General features: G+C 43.0%; 1 protein-coding gene across 11 annotated transcripts in view; it reads right to left on the reverse strand.

Annotated features, from left to right (window-relative positions):
• Positions 1-17,773, reverse strand: part of ZMIZ1 (zinc finger MIZ-type containing 1) — a 363,974-nt gene extending 346,201 nt beyond the window's left edge. For 7 of the 11 annotated variants that reach the window (XM_081913513.1, XM_081913514.1, XM_081913518.1 and 4 more), the window contains exon 1: positions 17,379-17,767. The gene's annotated coding sequence lies outside the window, so the exon portion shown is untranslated. Of the gene's footprint in view, positions 1-17,378 lie in introns of all 11 variants that reach the window. The other 4 variants (XM_081913511.1, XM_081913519.1, XM_081913516.1 and 1 more) reach the window with 2 other exon arrangements.
• Between the last annotated feature and the right edge of the window lie 677 nt (positions 17,774-18,450).

An 18,450-nucleotide genomic window follows, 5' to 3' on the forward strand; every position in this document is an offset into this window, starting at 1 on the left:
GGCTCATACAGGAGAGAGAATAGCTGAGGGATGCTAAAGAGACATTGACAATGCTTCTTCCCACTCATGCCCAGCCCTTGATTTGGGTCTTGGAGGCCCTTCGAGGCTCTACCAAATAGTCTGTTCACTGGGGGTGGGGGAGATAAGTCAAATTGTTTTTAGCCTGTGTCATGACTTTCAGAGCTTCTTGGACTTGGAAGGTACCAGTTGCCTATTCCCCTCCCAATCAGGTTCTTTTGCTGGGAACACATAGTCCTGCCACATTTCTGCATCAAGTATAATAAGATAATTCAATTACTCCCAGTGCCTCATATGAGATGACCATAGATTCTCTGCATACGTCACTCCTCTGGGCGTGCCTCCTCCCAGATGGGCAACACATCTTGAACAGTGACCGAGGAAGAAGAAGAGGAGGAGGAGGAGGAGGAGGAGGAGTTTGGATTTGATATCCCACTTTATCACTACCCTAAGGAGTCTCAAAGCGGCTAACAATCTCCTTTCCCTTCCTCCCCCACAACAAACACTCTGTGAGGTGAGTGAGGCTGAGAGATTTCAGAGAAGTGTGACCAACCCAAGGTCACCCAGCAGCTGCATGTGGAGGAGCAGGGAATCGAACCTGGTTCACCAGATTATGAGTCCACTGCTCTTAACCACTACACCACACTGACTCTCTTTTCATGCAGAAACTCCATGGGGCAGGTTCTTCTGAAAGCGTGCAAAATCCATACCGTTACACACTCTAAATACAAACATTTTTTTCAGGTATTAAGATAAAGTGTGCCTCCTGTATTAATTAACATTCCCCATGGGAAAAGCTATCTGCATCAGTGTTCGTGGCTAAAATTTTTAATAGATTCAAGCATCTACATCAAAAGAACAATGTCAAAGAGGTTACAATGGCTATAATAACTAATGACACTAATGACAAAATAAAAACAAATAAGTCACCAAAGCCAGATGGCATTCACTCCCAAAGCTTTTCCGAAGGAACTCAAATACTAAAGTGTAGCTATTGTAACAACACAACAAAAATCATTTGTCTCTTTAAAAAAAATACCTTTGACCTTTCTCATAAGGAGCCCAAGTATGTTTGTTGTGTCCAAAGTAATATATTTTGTAGGGATCCTGGAAATAGCATGAAACAAAGTGCAAAAGGATACAACCTAGGATACAGAAAGTTGCTGGTGGGGCTTATACTAGCTTTCATTACCCCGGGGAGGAGATTTTGCGTTGGGCTCAGATAGGAGAAACCAGGTACAAATATCTACTCAGTTATGAAACTTAAGGGTAGACAGGAACAAACCACAATCACAATGGAGTTCAAGACATTGCTTCTCAGAATTAAGTCCCCCTGGTATCAATGGAGCTTGCACCCAGCTTAAGTGAGTACAGAATTGCAGCCTTAATCCACCTGTCACGTGTGTTGAGTAGATGAAAAGATGTAGCTTCATACAAACGGCCCCAAATTCCATGGACAATGAATGTATAAAAATATAAGAAAGTGTAAAGCTCACAGGAAATAAAAACCAAGAACTGCATGGCCTGCCACAGTGAAAAGGGCAAATTCAGTGTCAGGAATTATTAGGTAACAAGCATCATAATGAATTCAATGAGGTAAGTGGGTATAGTGTTACAACCTAAAAAACCACAGCAATTTTATTTATTTTTAAGACTACCTTGCTATGTTTTTAACTATATAATTTTTTTCATATTGTCAGCTGCCTTGAGCATTGTTTTAATTGTGGAAAAGCGGCATACAAATAAAATGATGGTGATGATAACTGTAAACATGAAAAGAGACAAAATATTCTCTAGTTCCTTTTCCTTGGATAGATGCATTTTTTCTCTTTTGTATTTTCTTTCGTTGTGAATATGTATGTGTTTTAACTTGTACTGAATAAAATTTATTAAAATTAATTTTTTTAAAAAAATGATGGTGATGATGATGATTTACTTTCAGTTTAGAGATTCAGTCCACTCCCTGCCCCTAACCCTGCAAGGTGACTAAGCAGGACATGATAAGAGTTTAGAAAGGTATAAACAGTGGGTGCAAAAAGGCTTTTCACTCTCACAGCACTAGAACATGGACTGGAGTCATTCAGTGTAACTGACTGACAGTACAGGGGTCAGGAAAGACAGAAGAAAGTGCTTCTTTGCACAATGCACAATTACTGTTTTTTTGCTCTATAAGACTCACTTTTTCCCTCCTAAAAAGTAAGGGGAAATGTGTGTGCGTCTTATGGAGCGAATGCAGGCTGCGCAGCTATCCCAGAAGCCAGAACAGCAAGAGGGACTGCTGCTTTCACTGTGCAGCGATCCCTCTTGCTGTTCTGGCTTCTGAGATTCAGAATACTTTTTTTCTTGTTTTCCTCCTCCAAAAACTAGGTGCGTCTTGTGGTCTGGTGTGTCTTAAAGAGCGAAAAATACGGTAACTTACAGAGTTCACTACCACAAGATGCAGCAATGGCCACTAGCTTAGATGGCTTTCAAAAAGTATTAGACAAATTCGTGGAAGATAGGCCTGGCAATGCTCATTAGCCAAGATAATTAAATGCAACTTCTGTGTTCAGAGAGAAGTGTATATTTGAATAGTTGCTGCTGCAGAACTAACAGAAGGTGGCTGTTGTCTTTATGGAAGGTCTTGACCCTTTTAGACCACAAACCTATAACTTGTGTACCTTGGAGTAAAGCCTCATTTTGGGCTCCCTCAAAACATCTGACTGGCGAATGCTGAAAACATTATGGTGGACCTTTGGTCTGATCCAGTAAAGCAATCAGAAGGATGAATGCCAGATTTAAACAGCTTTCCAGATTAATATATTTAGGGCTTAGTTTTAGATGTTATACCAAACCATGGTGTTTACTAACCATAATTTATTTTTCCCTACTCAACAATCCAGCTTCTAGGTTCAGATACCTCTAAAAGCAGAGGTATGTAACTATGGTTTGTCAATTCAGACAGCATAACAAACCATAGTTAGCACAAACCCTAGTTTACTATTCTGGTTTGTCCACTGAATGAAATCGAATCATCATGCTAAACTATTAAGCTCCCTTAACCCTAGCTTGACATGTTTTCTCAACGGAGCTGTTGGGATTCCTAAAATAGGCTGAAATTTCTTGAAAGACTGACACCCTCTCCTGCTTTGGAGCAAGGGGATTCCTTGGCTGCTGTGCTGATGGGGCTTTCAGAAAAAAGGAAGAGCAGGGAAGGTGCTCTCCAGACAGTGGAGAAGCAGGGTCTTGGTAACTACCAATTTTAGATTGGCTTCTAAGGCCAACCAAAAGTTGTGGAGTCCTCATTTTAGCAATAAAGGTGGACAAAACGTAGCAGTAGAAAACCTGAATGTGACTGGAAAAGTGGAAGAAGAGGCAGCTAGTTATGTAGAGAACAAAATGAACAGCAATTCCTTCCCCTAAACCTGCTGTTTAAGAAAAAAACCTCCCAGGTTCATGTGCATCTCATAATATAAGATTGGAATGACGGGGCAGTCGTGATATAGCCAATACCACAAGTCTTGGGGCATTTAACCTACTCAGGCTGTAACTGGTAGGGAGGGAAAAGTGTCCACCTGTCCCAAGATCCTATCCTGCTCTGGAATTTCCTCCACCACCTCCCAATTTAAGGTACCTGCATCTTCAAAGGGGAGCCCTCCCCATAGATTAAGAACCATTAGATGAAGACACACACACAAAAAGTAAGTGTTACGTGTAAGGAAGAATAATGAAACATGCAACCTTGATTTTGTTACTTTCTGGGCAAGAGGTATTATATTAAAAATCCTTGCAAACAAAAAACGCAGCAGCAGCTTTGAGAGTCAAATACTTTTATCAAAATGAGAAGCCATACAAATCTTTGAACACTCATTCTTATCAGCAGAAACCAACTGTCATAACTTTCACAACCAGCAAGCAACTCTTCATCTTTAAACGTTTCTGAAATCAAGTGTCTGTTTCTGACCAAAAGCAAACTGCACTCGTCTTACATAAGTCATTAACAACATGGTAACATTATCTTTGTCATACATAAATTATAGTGCATCTTCAAGGTAAGACAAGCTCCTTTAATTTGATTGCGCTTATTCCATCTTTACACACATGCTAAACGTTTCCTAAAATTATCACAAGATAAAAATGTCTGCCAACATCCATCTTTCTGAGCTTAAAAGAAACAAACAAACTTTCACAATTCATTATGTTTGGCAGAACTACCACACACCCAACCAAAATCATGTTGTCAGACCTATTTCCCAAGCAGCAGATGACAGGGGTAAAAACAGGAAACAGGAGCATATATTGGTTTCAGAGCCCAAATACCAAGCCTGACTTGGAAATATTCCTGACCTGGTTTATTGGAGGAAGGAGAGTTCCTTAGCAGTTCTCATCTTTTGGCCAGAGCAGAATTGGGACACAGGCTCAATCTCTGCTCAGGTCACCAGTTCAAGTCCACGTTGGAAAATCTGTGCAAACTGAGAACATGTGCAGAGGTTACTGCACATTGCCTGGTCTCCAGGTGATGTCCAAGAATTAGCATAAGAGTATCAGGTAGCATACTTGTAACCCATAGGAGACATGAATTTTGCCCAGCCAGTATGGAATCTATGCATATCATTTAGGCCAAGGGAAGCTAAGCTGTGATGCTGTTGTACTCCCATGAGCCCTGACAGCATAATCAATGGTCAAGAACAATGGGAGTGGTTGTCCATCCACAGGTCAAGACACTCCCAATCTGGGGAATGTACAAAATACATCTGATTTGTGTACATTCTCCACCATCCACTAGTTCATTTAACTTCAACATTTTCAGACCCAAGACCTACTTATAACCCAAACATGCATGTGGGAACCTATTAATCTTTTACCATATATTTGCATGGTGGTAGTGCTCCTGTTAGGGACGCGGGTGGCGCTGTGGGTAAAACCTCAGCATCTAGGACTTGCCGATCGTATGGTCGGTGGTTCAAATTGCCGCGGCGGGGTGAGCTCCCGTCGTTCGGTCCCAGCTCCTGCCCACCTAGCAGTTCGAAAGCACCCTTAAGTGCAAGTAGATATATAGGTACTGCTTTATAGCGGGAAGGTAAACGGCGTTTTCGTGTGCTGCACTGGTGCAGGCAGCTTCGTCACGCTGGCCACGTGACCCGGAAGTGTCTCCGGACAGCACTGGCCCCCGGCCTCTTAAGCGAGATGGGCGCGCAACCCCAGAGTCGGTCACGACTGGCCCATACGGGCAGGGGTACCTTTACCTTTACCTTTAGTGCTCCTGTTGCGACCCACCAACTGAAGACCAGTGCATTAGTGGCTTTCTATACAGTCTGGACAATTTGGAACATTTCTTGTTTGCATTTCAGTCTATATATTAATATTCCTTAATATGTCTATGTGTATTTCATTACTAAAATACTAATCAAAAAGACAAATGTATAACATTCTAGGCCTAGAATGTTATTCCTATTTCAGACCTTACAGATTTTGGACAAGATGGACTGTTTCAAGAAGTGGCAGAAAGACATATCTAAATTTGTCTGGCAGGGCAAAAAGCCCAGAATAAAATTTAAGATTTTAACTGATGCAAAAGATAGAGGGGGCTTTGCCCTGCCGGACTTAAGACTCTATTATGAATCAGCAGCTTTTTGCTGGTTGAAACACTGGTTACTTCGTGAAGACACAGACATTTTGGATTTGGAGGGGTATGATAATAACTTTGGCTGGCATGCATATTTATGGTATGACAAGGTAAAGGTGTATAAAAGTTTTAAAAACCATATTGTCAGGAAAGCATTATACAATGTTTGGACTAGATATAAAGACTTGTTGGAAAGTAAGACTCCCAGGTGGTTGTCACCAATGGAAGCTAAGGCGGTGAAAAAACTTAATATGGATTCTAATTGGCCAAAATACTGTGAAATCCTAGAACAAGATGGTGAGAAGCTTAAACTTCAAAGTTATGAGAAATTAAAGTTCAAAGTTCGAGATTGGTTACATTACCATCAGATAAATGAGACATTTAAGCAGGACAGGAAAGTAGGATTTCAGAAGGAGAGGTCAAAATTAGAAACAGAACTGTTAGAACCAAATACTAAGAATTTGTCAAGAATGTATAACTTGCTGTTGAAATGGAATACACAGGATGAAACAGTGAAATCAGCTATGATTAAATGGGCACAAGATATCGGTCATGATATTATGTTTGCTGACTGGGAACAGTTATGGACCACTGGTGTTAAATTTACGGCATGTAATGCCTTAAAAGAAAACATAATGAAAATGATCTACAGGTGGTACATGACCCCAGTCAAGCTTGCAAAAATTTACCATTTGGCCAATAATAAATGCTGGAAATGTAATGAGACTGAAGGTACCTTTTACCACCTTTGGTGGACCTGCCCAAAGATTAAAGCCTTTTGGGAAATGATCTATAATGAAATTAAGAAGGTCCTTAAGTGGACTTTTCCTAAGAAACCTGAGGCTTTTCTCCTGGGCATGGTTGGCCAATTGGTGCCAAAGAAGGATAGGACTTTTTTTATGTACGCTACCACAGCAGCAAGAATTCTTCTGGCAAAGTATTGGAAGATGCAGGAACTACCTACTCTGGAAGAATGGCAGACAAAGGTGACAGACTTCATGGGACTGGCAGAGATGACCGGCAGAATCCGAGACCAGGGGAAAGAGACAGTGGAAGAGGACTGGAAGAAATTTAAAATATATCTTAAAAACTGTTGTAAAATTGAGGAGTGTTAAGATGTCAAGGGGTAAGAAGTAGAGAATTACAGCTGTAACTAGTAAGTTTAAGGAAATTTAATGAAAGGGAACTAACAGACAAATTGACTAAAGGGTTGCTAAAGAATTGCAGAATAAGGATGCAGCGAAAGGGAGGTATGGGGAAGTCGGAGGAAAGAAGGTGTATGAAATTAAGGTTATGAAATTATATATGTTTAATGTTTTGTATGTTTTTGTTTAGTGTTGTGTTTGTTTTTTATTATGTGTTTGAAAAATGAATAAAAATTATTTTTTAGAAAAAGACAAATGTATAAGGATAAATTAGACTAAAGATTGTTGCCTGTCTCATGCTACACATTATTGCCTGATTCATGGGAAACATTGTTTTATGCCCAGGAGGAGAAGAGAAGTATCTGCTTCTGATTTTAAACTAACCACAGTGTGTTAGTGAAAACAAGACAGAATCTGAATATCAGGATGCCCTCTTGGTGCCTCTATACCATAGGTCTGTGGAGTGGATGGCCACCAGAGACGGGGCCTTCTCTGTGGTGATCCCATGGTTTTGGAACTTCCAATAGTTCAGATCTATAACACGTGAGGGTTTGGGGAAGGTCCTAAAGACTTGCAATTTTTCTATGTTTTTAAAGGTTCGTGTTTTTATCTATAAGCTGTCTTGAGTCCCATCAAGGAAAAAGGCATCGGATAAAGTTGTTGTTGCTGTTATTGTTGTTTGAACAGCATGAAACCATGATTTCCTGCAACAACAGAACTGAGTCCCTGTGTTTGTGCTTAACCAGTATTTTGCTACTTTTAACAATATTAATGGGATACTTCATTAAGGTGCAATTACATGATGTTGTTTTGCAGCCGGCTTGTTTCCAAACTATGATTTGCTAAGAAATAGTTATGGTAGAGTCCGTTTTAGGACTGGGGGAAAAAATCAGTGTAGGATCACCTCTCAGTCCCTACTTTATGTTAGCCTTTCAGGGAGCAATGAGTGTCATGGACAATGGAAAGACAAAACATATACCCTTCCCATTTCAAAACAAATACAGTGTCTGAAAGATTGGTTGTGATTCCCACAAGGTGGCTAGGCTGGCAAGAGCAAGTACTACCTGAATGTTTTCCTACTCCAGCAAAGCAGGCTTGGAGCAAACAGTAATGTCTCTGACCTTGTAACAGATATCAAGTGGGGAGGAACTGAATGCTGCCTCTGAAAGGGAGATAAGATTCCAGTGCCAAGCAGGGAGCAAATCACAGAATGGGTGGTGTGTGATTTCAGCAAGCCAGGCTATAAAGGACTGCAGAAAAGATGTCCTCGTATGAGGACATCTGTTTTATAAATCAGCTTTCCACCAACCCCTGACATAAGTGTTTAGCTGGAGGAAAATAAAATTCCTTATGCAGACAAACTGTCAGGATTGTCAGCCATGATCAAGCATCAACCACAAGCCCTCCTCACAAAGACTGCATATCTGCAGAAAACCATACAGGTCTTCTAAAGCCCAAGAACCTTTGCCCCATGTACCGTCACCACCCTTTCTGGTCCCAGTATAAACTTCTCCTTCCCGTGGGCAGACTTTAGCCTGATCTATGCATACAGTGGAAGTGAGGAACTATAAACCTAAGGTGATAGAGTGGACTGTGCCACTTCAGACTGCAGTGTTTTTTCTCTTTTTTATTGCAGCATTTTTTTATATTATTACTATTATTGCCTGTCCAGAAGAATTCCCTGAAAGCAAAATTAACAAGCCCAAATCTCCCAAGACAGCAAGGAGTACTCTAACACAGCCATCCCTCTGCTATGCTAGTCCCGCCCCGCCCCCCGGCACTTTAAAATCTTTCATTCTTAAAGTCAGCAGAGGTAGCAAACATTTAAAAGTAACAAAATCATTCTGATTCTTACTACAAAAAAAGCCCAAGCAGGCCAGCACTGTGTCCATGGATTACAGCTCCTGAGGGTATCGCTGATCCTCTTCAAGGAAACCATGGAGAAAGAAAGTGAGAACTCTCTATTGTTCGTGTGTGTGTGTGTGCTGCGCTAGTTTCCTCCTTGGAAGAAGATACTGGAGTATTGAATAGCAACGTTGCAATTATTATTTCATTTACGGCATCCACTTCCAATCTAAAGTGGCATAGTCTGTCCTACCCTGCATTCTGCTACTTGTGTAACGGAGCACGGCCATTGTCAGCACAACTACACACCTATTTGCAGGCCTGCAGGCCACCAAGCTGACCACAACACCATAGTCTTGCTTGGCCTGATCATGAAAACCTACCCCCAGTCACCCACCCAGTCCCCCCCCCCGTTCTATGAAATAGCAAAATCAGATTCATTAAGGTGTTCTGTGGGGAAGCATGCAGCTTAGTGGGACACAAGATGTGCAGGCATGACCTCCAATCTTTAATTTGCACATTCCTACAATATCTATGCAAATTTAGGTTATGCCCATTTTATGAACTGCAAACCAAGGCAGATATACAGGAGGTTTTCAAATGGACCAAGCCTTCCTAGTGGTGCAGCAGCAAAACCAATAGCACATATGGTTCAAATTGGATGGGGGACCCCGTGTTGAGATTGCTGCACTGCAGGGCGTTGAACTAGATGACCCTTGAGATCCCTTACAATTCTATGTGGACCTCATTCATATACAGTGGTACCTTGGGTTACATACGCTTCAGGTTATATACGCTTCAGGTTACAGACTCCGCTAACCCAGAAATATTACCTCAGGTTAAGAACTTTGCTTCAGGATGAGAACAGAAATTGTGCTCCGGTGGCGCGGCGGCAGCAGGAGGCCCCATTAGCTAAAGAGGTATCACTCGAGTTAAGTACTTAATTCGTTCCAGAGGTCCGTTCTTAACCTGAAACTGTTCTTAATCTGAAGCACCACTTTAGCTAATGGGGACTCCTGCTGCGGCTGTGCTGCCTCTGTGCAATTTCTGTTCTCATCCTGAAGCAAAGTTCTTAACCCGAGGTACCACTGTATTAACCATGAGTGTCAAGATGCATGCCAGCACCTTCACAGAGAAGACATTCTACACATATAATTCTTGCACAAGGTAGCCAATAAGATGCCCTCCTGATGCTGGAAAGCAATTCCCATCAGCTGAAGGATAATGGGAGATGCAGCTCTAGACATCTGGAAGATACCACAGTGGCTATCCCTGTCCTAGGGTTTAAGAACATCAGAAGAGGCTGTGCACCGAATTTCTCCTGTTGGGGAAAGGGCAAATTCTACTGTTTGGAGCAGGATCATTCTAGCAGTGGCACTTCAGCTGTGGAATTTCCTCCCCAGGGAAACCCGCCAGGCTTTCACTCACTGTACAGTTTAGGCAGCTTGGAAAAATATTTTTGTTCACTTAGATCTTTAGTGCATGAATGCTTTTATTAGGCTATGTTTTTGCTATTTGGGCACCTGCATTTGTTGATTTTATGTTCATCTTCATGTTTAACCAGTTATTGGTTTAATCTGCATACCCTCTTAAAAAGGCACATGTAAAAAAAAAAAAGGATTGTGAGAAAATTAAGAGCTGATTAGTGTTCCGTACTGCTCTTGCAATTACTTGGAAACATGTTTTATTTCTTCTGTGCTATAAAACACTTATTTGCTTGTTGGGGCTTTTTTTGGAGGGGTGTATGAGACCAAATTTCAGAACCCACCCCTCCTACAACCAGTGTTCCTTGAGGAAAGCATTGCCTAAAGTTGTATTCGCAGTTAGGAAGCATTTTTACCATACAACCTAACTCTGATCTGAAACCATTTCCCCCCACTGCTTTTTTCTCCTTCACTTGATGACAGTACAGTAGTAAACAAATCTGCAGACTGAACAGTGGTCTGGTGAGCTTCCTGAAGCCCAAACAGGAGGAACTCTCTCATTCAAAGGAGTACAGTACTGCAGCAAACTTCAAAGATTTCTCTCTGCATTCTTGGCCACTCACCTGAGGACCCCTTCGTGTAACTAGAGCAGCTAAAGGAAGCTGTAGGATGCTCATGCTAACTTCTAGCCATGTCAATCCCAATGCCAGGCCCTTTCACATACAAGAACGGCCATGGCTTGATTTCCCCTTTTTGGCATGTCACTGGAAGTCTAGCTGTAGGTTCACAATGCCATGCCAAAAAGCTGATCCAGGCTGTATTCAATGGCGGTTGTGTGCACACAATTGCCTCACCACAAGCTGATGCCACTGGGAGTCAGTGTGAGTAGATGGGAAATTGTTGCTGCCAGAGGATGAACCCATCATGTGAACACCATGCAGTTGTTAAGAACATAAAATCCCAAACCCCAACAAGCTTTGGATAACCAGTGCTGGCTGCATTTTTGTCCCACTATAGATGGTGCTGGAGTAGACACTTGAGAGACCTGTGGACTGAAAGATCAAACCAATCCATTCTGAAGGAAATCAGCCCTGAGTGCTCACTGGAAGGACAGATCCTGAAGCTGAGGCTCCAATACTTTGGCCACCTCATGAGAAGAGAAGACTCCCTGGAAAAGACCCTGATGTTGGGAAAGATGGAGGGCACAAGGAGAAGGGGACGACAGAGGACGGGATGGTTGGACAGTGTTCTCGAAGCTACCAGCATGAATTTGACCAAACTGCGGGAGGCAGTGGAAGACAGGAGTGCCTGGCATGCTCTGGTCTATGGGGTCACGAAGAGTCGGACACGACTAAACGACTAAATAACAAGCACCTCTACAGATGTGACTAGATGCAAAGGAGACGAGAGCTTCTGTACCATTAACAACTAAGTAGAAGAGCATTTAATCAGGTGCATCTCTCTGCCCACACCTGGGCATTACAAGGCACACCTTCCCACCCCAACTTCTTTTTCATCAACTATTTCTCCATGCTCCTGGCAGCATATATGATGTGACCCACAAATGATCCTGCAAGGTATGTCAAGCTGAGCAATAGCAATTGACACAAGGTGAGCTGCATGGCTGAGAAAGGAATCTGAGCCCAGGTCTCCTTGGGCTGACACTAAAGTCACATCCACACCATACATTTAAAGCACTGTTATACCACTTTTAGCAGTCACAAAGAATACTGGGCACTGTAGTTTGTTTAGGGTGCTACCCTCACAAAGCTACAATTCCCAGCACCTTTAACAAACTACAGTTCCTAGGATTCTCCATGAAAGTTAAAAGTGGTATAATAGCATTTTAAATGTAAGGTGTGACATAACTCTTAAAAGGGACAATAGCCCCACTGTCCTTTGCATCTGATCACCCAATATGGGGAGATTGGGGAGACAGGGCATTTCCCTCCCTTCTTAGCCAGAGCTGTGACCAAATCCCATTTTAATAATCTAAAGCGAAACTCACCTCTACAGATTTTCCCCAATGAAATTATCTTTGACAGTCCCAGGGAAACCATAGATTCATATTCACAGAGTGCAGAATATATAAGAACATTCACTTGGTCAATACATTAATACCAAGAAGTCATTTTCTGCTGTCCTCTGACCCATATATTTTCACCTAAACTGAAAACAAAGCCAATCAAATTAGCTCAAGTACTTTTTTAGTCATTGCACTCACCCAATTCATTAATTGTATATGTGCATCAAAGTGCATACATTTCTTTATGTGGGTAAAGTTACGTCTTGCACCTCTGACTCCCAAGAGTTCCTAGGGTGCCACTCAAAACAAATGCAATGCAATCTTCCACTGGTGGGCCTTTAGCAGAGATGGCAACATGTTTTATAATGGTGGTTGTTCTGCCTCTGCTTGCAGATTCTAATTAACTAAACTGTTGCAAACTTATTTATCTTAATGAACCATTTAAGATGCCAAAAATGTATGTGGGGTGGCGGGTCCATTGAAAAACAGCTTGGGCGTAGCAGCTACCACTACATCTAAAGAGACTTTTCAAAACCTCCTGACAACAGAGACCCAAGCTTAGGAATAATAAAATCCAAAGAACCCATTTTTGAGACCTATGATACCTCCATCTTTCTGGTCATCAAATGTCAGGGCTCAAAACCCCACAGGATTACAAAATTTGACCGTGGAGAATCATTCAGTACAAATAAAGCAGGTGTGGTAAGACTAGTAGTGCCTCATCCCATTATTGTACTGAGAGAGTGAAAAGTATATATGGTCCCAGGTTTGCCTCAATGTAGCTACAGTATCCTATTATTTGAAACACATAGTAAAACTGCACAAGACCTTACAGTCTCGCTCCCCAGGGCTTTCACTGATGCAATCCCCCTCCTCCCCTCTCAAACACTTGAAGAAGGGGAGGTGCAAGTAGTATCACAAAAATCTTTGAGAACTCTGGCAGTGGAAGAAGCAATTACATCAAGAGCAAATGTAACACACCGGAAAAAAATTCTGAGTAGAAACATATGTAGCAGAATTTTACTACTTAGTATTCCATAGTAACCCCTCTTGGTTGGGGGGGGGGAGATGATCCACAGAAGACACTTGTGTCTTGCCTTTCAGCAAGATACACAGCATTATTCATTTTGGTTTGCCCAGCGTGACCTTAAAAGTGTGCCCAGGCTTAAATCTTGCACAGCAACAAACTTAACACACTTTTGTTGCTTATGCAGCAACAAACTCCTTTTGGAGAAAAATTTCTTTCACGGATGCATATTTGACACACTAAGCGATACTCAGTTAATACCAAGCTCAGTAATATTATTAAACTTGTTTTTTTTGCTTTTTTTTACAAATGTCAAGTGTTAGGGACCACAAGCACTGCAAATCAATGGGATTCTCTCCTAAGTTTCCTCATCAAGTAAGACATTAAAGTCAATTGCCCTTTTACAAGGAAAGCAAAATCTTCTCTTCAAGTTGAAATCATTTAAAAGACTGTCTTTGTTTATGACAGATATCCAGATCTGGTAACTAAACCCTGTTTTCCACAGAATGTTGGTTTTCTGGCGTTGCTTTCTGCCTTTTTTTTTTTATTTCTTTTGCTAGTTGGGGGACAGGGAAGAAAACCTGAACAAAGAAGATTTGAAAGAACCCAAGCTAATTTCTAGGTTTGAAATCACCAAATGAGCCAGTAAAGCAAATGAAAACAGCTTGTGGTGGCTGGAAATTGTTTTTAAAAGTTTTGGGCCCAATCTAGTAATTATTACACTCATGATCGCCCATTCTTGTTTAAGATCCCTCCCCTCAAGAAGATTCAAACCTTACACAGCTTTTTAAAAAGTGTCCTGCACCCCCTCCCCCAATTGCCTCCCTACTCTGAAAAAAACGATCAACCAAATGCTTGCAACCAGTTTGAAAGTCACACGTGCTCCATTGCAAGACCTTGCTTTCAATGTGTCTTTTGTTTGATGGCTGGTGTTTCAACATCCTTGATCTGAACAGAAAAAGGTCAGCCCTAGTCTTCTGGCATTCATAAACCTGAATCAGGCCCTGCCAAAGGAAGATTGATGTTGTAGTAAATTTGCCTTGATCAAAAGCAGGGACAGTTGGAGGCAGAAACCAACTTTGCAAGATGAATCTCAATTCTCTCCTAAAGGGAGAGACAATAATGCTTAGAAGCATGTGGTTTAGCTAGACCCTTCAACAAAACCTTTCCCTCAGTGATATGTGCATATGTAGATTTGGGGGGGGGGGCATCTACAGCAGATTTGCAAATAGGTCTACACTTTTCTTTATAAGCCAAACACACAGACCTGTGTCAATCACTTATAGCTTAAAAGGAAAGTAGCGAGGAGATCTTTCTCAAAACTTTCCTGGATGGTCACAGCCACATTTTTTAAATAATATAAATAAGAAGTTTCTCCTGTAGAACTTTAATTTTTTTAAAGATGCAGTAACAAATACTTCACAGCAGCCTTGCAAACATTCACTGAAGTTACCAGCCTGTCTAAAAACATTCCTGCCTTAGACGTTTGTGGCCATAGAAGAATGAGAGCCAATCTTTAAAAAGCTTCCCTGTCTGATCGCTTGGAGGCATTTTTTACTCACCAGAGGCATTTAGGCAAGTAGCTATTTACAAGCCTTGAATAAACTAACTGGGGAAGTAATATAACTTAAACCACCCATACGTCAAGCCGCTAGTCCTCATTGTTGATGGTTTGTTTGTTGCTTTATTCCCAAGGCAGGCCACATTTCCTTTTATGATATACATCCTCACAAGTACTCTTGGAGAAAAGGTAAGGCTTTGAGGGAAAAGCAGCTGAAGCCAAGAGACAGCAACCTAATCCAGCAAGTCCACGGCTGAGCTTCCACTTGAACCTTGGTCCAACTCTAACCCTTTTAAGGCTAGCACCAGGCTGGGCTTCCATTATCCCAATAATCCTCCCTTGTAAACTCCCCCCCCCGCCCCCCAAATATCTAAAAAGTAATCATTACAACTTGGTGGAGGTGACTCCATCATTAACCTTTCCAATTCCAAAGGCCAAGTCCCATAATGCAGTTTAAAGGCGAAGTATGAGTTGCTAAACATGCTTAAAAGAAAAAAAAACTGGCAGCTGGAAGCCCCACTTATCTAGAACTTGGGGCGCCAGAGCTTTGAACAGACTTTTTGCCCTTTCAAATTTGATAAGCCCATTGCCTCACTGAGGCACACACTTGTATTCACGGTGCCTAAATAGCCATTTCATATTTGAAAGAAAGCACAGCTAGGTAGCACCCCAAGACTATGCCCAGGCATTCATCTCTTCCCCCACCCCTCTACTCCTATTCCTGCTCTCTTACTGTCTCCTGGAAACCTTTGAGAGGGCATTTGTTCAAGCTGCCAAGTTAAATCCTCCACTCTCATGTCAGTCTGGGTGGGGGGAGCAGTCAGAACACCCAGCGTCTCTTAGGCCTGTTGAAGTCAATGCACAGATACACACTATTACTTTGGCCCTGGAGAATCATTAAGCCCTTTCAGATCAGTAACTAAAGACCAACATGTATATACAGTGCAGAAAAGCAGACTGTGGCGATGACAGGGGGCTGAGACTTTAAAAACTGGCTACCGTCTCAATTCCCTCTGTGACTGCAGGCTTACACATTTCCCAGCTGCACAGGCTGTAGAACCACAATCAGGCAAAGAAAAGAAAATATTGTGTGTGGTTGTTCTCCTCCTCCTCACCATTCCTCAGTTATTTAATGATGCTCATAATTATTAAGACAGAAGAAGGCAACAGGCATCTCAGAAGGTCTCCCTCCTACAACCAAAGTTAGCAACCAGATTAGAACCTTCACACGTGCGCCCAACACACACCTATATCCAAAAAAGTTTTCAGGGCAGGTGAAGATACCCGACCAAGGAACTTTTAGGTCCTCTCCCATTATCTTCCTTTGGAAGCCGGCCTAGGAGACCTGCCCAAAAAGTTCGTGGCCAGGAATCCAAGGCTCAACTCAGATGGCTCCTATTTTTAATGTTTACATTCCTCAAGTGCCTTTTAACTGCCATGTTGCTTTTCGGGTTTGTTTTTTTCCTTCCTTGCAGCCAGCTATAGCCCAAACTGCTCTCCCCTGAAAACGATTCCCTCGTTCCCTCTCCGCGCGCCCACCCTCGGTTCACAGTACCAAGAAAGCAGGGGCTAGACGCTTCTCTCTCCCCCCCCCCGCGCCCGCCACCTTCCTCCACTGGCTTCCTGGACAGATGAACGCGAGAGGGAGGGAGAGACGGGGGAGGCAGAGAGAGAGAGAGAGAGAGAGGTGGGGGGAGACCCTCCCCGCGCGCCCCTCCTGCCCGGCGAGAGAGGCCCCAAGTCCCAACTGGCTTTCAGAATCCAGACACAAGGAATTTGCACTCGCTCCGGCTTCCCACCGCCCGGAAAAGAAGCTCGGCGCCCCCTCCTCCCCCTCCCACCCACCTTTCTTACATCTTCCCCTGCAAACCCTCCTCCGGATCGATCGATTAGGCTCTCGCCGGGGAGGATCTTAAAGGAATCGCCTTTTCTCAAAACCAGTTAGCAAAAGTAAAAAAATAAAATAAAAGCCGGCCAGGAGGGGAGGAGGGAGGCAAGGAGGGAGGGCAGGGAGAAAGGACAACAAAACAAAACCCCGAACCAGAAGCTCCCCGGATTATTTGAAACCTTCCTTTGTTTTTAGGGCGCAAGATCGCGGCTCCGACCCCTGCCAGTCAAGGGGGCCGAAATTAGGAACGTTGCTTGGGCTCTTCAAACTTGAGACGCGCGCACATAAAAAACACCTTTTCCCGATCTAGATGTATATAATTGTGTAGGTCTCCTTTCTTTTGCACTCATTCCGACCCACCCACGCTCTAACGTGCGCACCGCTTTTCGATTCTTTTTTTTTAATAAAAGCGACCCCCGGTAAACGTCTGGCTTCTTCACGCCTCCCCCCCCCCCATGTTCCCTTCGCAATCGTAAAATAAAGCAAGATTATTAATACAGCGAACTAAGATTCAAGTCCATCCGCCTTTCCCCCAGGATCTCCCGGGTTTTGCCTCTGTCTCGCGAACCCCCCACATTGCCAAACGTAGAAACACAAGCTGCCCCTTTAAGAAGTCTTCACACTGTTTTCCTGGATTTATTCTTCTCTGCCCCCCCCCGCACCCGCGCCGCCGCCGCTTCCAATCTTCACACCAAACATAAAACATATCTATGGATCTCGGTGTATTTCCTTATCTCGCATTTACTTCCATTGTTTCTACAAACCTTGGCCGGAGTAACCCCCACTCCCCTCCCAAAAAAGCACAAGGAGATGTAAATGAACTGAGAGACGAAACTTACCTACAGACTGGGGGGAACGAGCAAGGCTTGCAAGGAGGAGGAAAAAAATCACACGGAAGAAAGCAGGCAAAGCAAAATATTCCCTCTTTCCAGTGGATCTGCTGCAGGTCTGGTTCAGGTGGCTTTTCAAATTTTACTTTTAAAAAATCTCTTATTTCTTGCCTTCAATATATGTATATATATATATAATCTAAATTTTAAAAAAACCTCTCACAGACAGTGAAAAGGAGCTCAGTGTTAGTGGGAGAATAAGTGAATCAACTAGCAGAGAGCAGAGCAAGTTGAAGTGTCAAATTACATTGGCTATTTTATTACCAAAGGGCCCTGCTTCTGGCTGTTGGCAAAATCTGTCCCAGATTCCTATCTGAAAGGGAGCTGTCTCTCCTGGAAGGAAGCTTTTTCTCCCTGCATGTGCCCGTCTCCTCTTCCCCCCTCCCCGCCACCTCGCTTCCCACCGCACCTTCTGACCACCTAAAGTTAAAATCTTTAAGAGCCAAGTTGAACAACGCAAATAATTGTCTTTCGAGATTTCCCCCTCCCCTCCCCGCCACCCTCATCAAAGGGAAGAACTTCCTGTCGAGAGAAACGGAGCGCGGCGCGCACACCATTGCCCGACTGTTTATAAAAATTAATGAAGGGGGGGGGGAGGTGGAGGGACACACACACACCCTTTTGCAATTTCCACCCCCCCCCCATAGAAAGACGTCCATAATCCAGTGCACTTTTAAACTGGCAACGCTTCCCAGTCTACACGGCCATTTAAGACCATTGTTTTACTCTCTGCGTGTGAATGGAAACCAGTGCGCCCTAAACATTTTGTGTTTTGACACGGTTCTTGCACGCGGGGGGGGGCGTGTGTGCTTTATAGATACATTATAGGGGGGAGTTTTGTAGGGTTGTTTTTTTAAAATTACTAGAAAACCAACAGCTTTATCCACGAGCCCCGCACGGTGTGTGCAGCCTGGACCTACTTACTAGGAGGTAAATCTCATTTAGGTGTAATAGGGCTTCCTCACAGGTAAGACGAGCAACCCGCCCCCCCCCCACCTTTCTATCCAGGAATTTAACCCAC

Source organism: Podarcis melisellensis (assembly GCF_964234715.1).
Source record: "Podarcis melisellensis genome assembly, chromosome: 5".
NCBI lineage: Eukaryota > Metazoa > Chordata > Lepidosauria > Squamata > Lacertidae > Podarcis > Podarcis melisellensis.